Below are 3,729 nucleotides of genomic sequence, written 5' to 3' on the forward strand. Positions count from 1 at the left end.
TTCCTTTTCTGAAGAAGAAGAAGAAGTAGACTCAGGGGTTTGTAATAATATTTTGGATATTTTATCTCCTAGCTCAGAGTCGTTAATAAATAATTCTTGAATCTTTTTCTTTGTGGTACAAGCATTTGCTTTATGTCCAGGTTTTCCACACGAATAACAAAAGATTTTGAAAGCTTTGTTTGATTTTCGGAAATTTCCGAAATTTTTCTTTCCTCGTTTCTTTCGATAATAAGAAGGATAAGAATTTTTATTTTTATCTTTTGAAAATTTAGAAAATTGTTTTTTAATTTTCTTTTTTGTAGAGGGAGCTCTAATAGCTTCCATACCAAATGCTTCACAGAAACATCCAATTTCTTTCCTAGATTGTTTCTTTTCAGAGGTATATTTGGCTTGGAGTTTGAGTTCTTCACATAAAGAAAGACCTTCCTTTTTAATGAAAGCGAAAAGTCCTCCATAAGTAGTATTATTAAGAGCTTGTTCTTTATCTGTATCATGTTCAGCTATTTTTCTAAAAATTCTTTGAGCAAATAATTTTGGTAGTCCTGATATAAATTTTTCTTTCCAAAAACTTTGATTGCAATCTTGTCTTTGTAAAACATAACTAAAGAAGGTATCTTTATACCATCTATAGTCACTTAAAGTTGGGCAACGTAAATTTTGTAAAATCGTTTCTCCAGAAGAAAGAGTTTGAGTAGGGTTACCGACAAAATGAAAGGCAATAACTATGATTAAGAAATCACAGCAGTCAGATTTTTGAAATACATTTCCTTGATCATCCATGATGTCAGTAACGTGATTCAAAATTTCTAATCTGTCTTGTAAAGTGAGAAGATTATCCCACCAGTTTTTTAATTGCCCAGTAAAACCTGATATAATAAAACCAAAAATTATTTGTTCATCCAAAGGTTTTGCCTTGTAAGCTACAATAGCCATTCCCATATTTTGAAGAGTATTAAGAATTTCATAATCAGATTTTCCATCTATGTTCCATTCATGGATCATATCTGGGGAAAAGGATTTGGAGGTAAATGTAGACCTTTCTTCATATTGAAGATCAACAGGAGTAGGCCTAGGATAATAGTTTTTTGTAGGGATATTCTTCCAAGATGATCGTATTTTATTAATTTGATGAGGATCATTATCAGATTCTTGAAATTGCTTTGCAACTTTTGAAATGATTAAAGACTCAGAATTTTCTTCATCAGAAGATATCTCTGAACTTTGATATTTACTCAAAACCTTAATATGACTTGGACTATCTGCTAATTTTTGTAAAGATTTTTGAATTTTATCTAACACTGCAGAATTAGAGTTAGAAGAAGTAAAACCATTTTTTGGAAACATTTGAGTCATAGGTATAGTTAATCCTGGTGGTTTGAAATGCGGTGCAGAAACCTTATTAGATCCTAATGATGCAATCGTATTAGGGGCTATGGATCTAGAGGTTTCTTTTTGTAAATTATCAACCTTATTTGAAAGTTGATCTACTTGTGTAGCAACGGTATGAAGGATTTGATTTGTAAAATTATTTTGATGATAAATTTTAATGATGTCTTCTACATTTGGAGTTTTATCTGTTTGATCTACTCTTCCTTCTTTAAAAGGACTAGCCTTTATTTCACGGTCATAATAGGGAAAAGTAATATTTTGTAATGGTGGATGAACTGAACTAATTGTTTGTCCATCCTTCAAAACCCAATTTTTTTGAAGTTTGGTTTGTACAAATATGTGATTTTGAGAATATGGATTAGCAATACCTTGTTTTTCACAAAACAATAAAAACCATGTAAAAAACGGGATATTAATTTGAATAGTATTCATATCTTTATACCATACATCTCTTATTGAGTCTTTAAAGGAGCGAGAAAAAGATGTAAACCAATCTCGATGTTCAGCATTGTGAGAGGAATTAAATTCATCTCTTAGATAGTTTTTATCTATTTCAAAATCTTTAGTAATTGTATTGATAGAGTCAAAATTTTGAACAAAGAAAAATATGCAAAAAAATTTTGCATAGAGTCAAAATTATTAACTTTCTTCAGTCAAAATTATTTACTTATCTTCCAAATAAATCTAAATTTTTCTTTTCCTCAAAAAACAACTTCAGTCATTTTGAACAAAGAAAGTTGTTCAGCTAGGCCTATCTTCCAAGATAAGACTTAAACAAAAAAGTTAGATTTATATAATTGATAATAATACCAATAGGGAGTACAGGATCGATAGAGAAAATAATTTAATAATTTTGTGGATATAAATCTTATTATATAATTGATAATAATAAGATAAGTAAAGAAAGTTAGATTTATTTGAGATAAGACTTAAACAAAAAAAAAAAAATTACAGGATGCTCTCATCTTAGAGCTAGACACTTTATTTATACACAAAGGAAGAGATAAGGTGCAATCTGCTCTTCCAATAAGAAATTAAAGAGAAATAGTACAAACATAATTATTAAAGTTACACTATAATACTGTAGAAGATGCTTTGAATTACTATTGAAGATGCTTTACTGTTGAAGATGCTTTGAATCACTGTTGGAGATGCTTTACTGTTGAAGATGCTTTGAATTACTGTTGGAGATGCTTTTGATTTCGTCATTGCTTACGTTTGTGCTTCCGGATGAATTAATTTGAGTTGTTGAACATTTGAATGATACTTTTGATTTCGTCATTGCTTACGTTTGTGCTTCCGGATGAATTAATTTGAGTTGTTGAACATTTGAATTGAACTTTTGTGAACTCAATATTAAAAGTCGTATGGATCTTGAGCAAATGGGCCACCAAATGTTGGATCATAAGACTCATTTGAAAACTCCGATAAAATCTCATCAGAGGATTCTTCTGATAATATTTTCTTTGCATATTGTGGATCTTCAAGAATCTTTTTGAGAATAGCTTTCTGGACTTTAGATAATGATTCTGAATTTGGACTTTCTACTTTGGGATTTTTATTGTGTTGAGGAGAGTTTGAATTTGATGTTGCTTTTGAGGGTGAAGGTTTGTTGGTGGTTGATGGAGATTGGTATTCCATTTTTATACCGGTTTGAAAAAAGGAGATAACATTTTTTGTTGAACAAATTTCTAAGGTAAATTTGTCCCACCATTTAATTTTGAATTCTCTTATTAATGAATATGGATATGGACGTGGAAGGTGTTGTTTGAGACAGTAACTCCAACATAGAATCCATGGAATTTTAAATTCTGCATGAAACATGACTGGAGTTTCATAAGCTTGATAATTTGAATTGGCAACAAAAGTTGTGAAACCCTCATTGCATTCTTTTGGATAAATTTGAGGAGTTGGTCCAAATAAATACCACCAATGATAAAACCACATAGGATATTTCTTTGGACAATATTTGTCAAATATAAAAAACCATGAATGATCAAATGGTCTGAATAAAAATGCTCTATACCAGGCCATTTTGTAATCATAGTATGAGTAATTTTGAGGGAAAAATCTTTTTGAAAAAATTCGTTCTGCATAAGGGTCTCCCCATTCTACAGACGAAATAATTTTCTTAAAAATACATTTTGAATAAATTATTTTTTCTGAAGAATCCTTGATATGTTGGATTTCAACAGAGTTTGAATCTACTAAAATAAATTCATAAAACCTTTGAGTTTTAAAACGATTTTCTGGTATCCATTCGCAACCTTTTGGAAAAGTTTTTTGATTGATGGAATTAATAATTTGTGGGCTTTGAGGAATTGTAAAATTAGTGAGATA

The sequence above is a fragment of the Amaranthus tricolor genome, chromosome 7, assembly GCF_026212465.1.
Source record: "Amaranthus tricolor cultivar Red isolate AtriRed21 chromosome 7, ASM2621246v1, whole genome shotgun sequence".
NCBI lineage: Eukaryota > Viridiplantae > Streptophyta > Magnoliopsida > Caryophyllales > Amaranthaceae > Amaranthus > Amaranthus tricolor.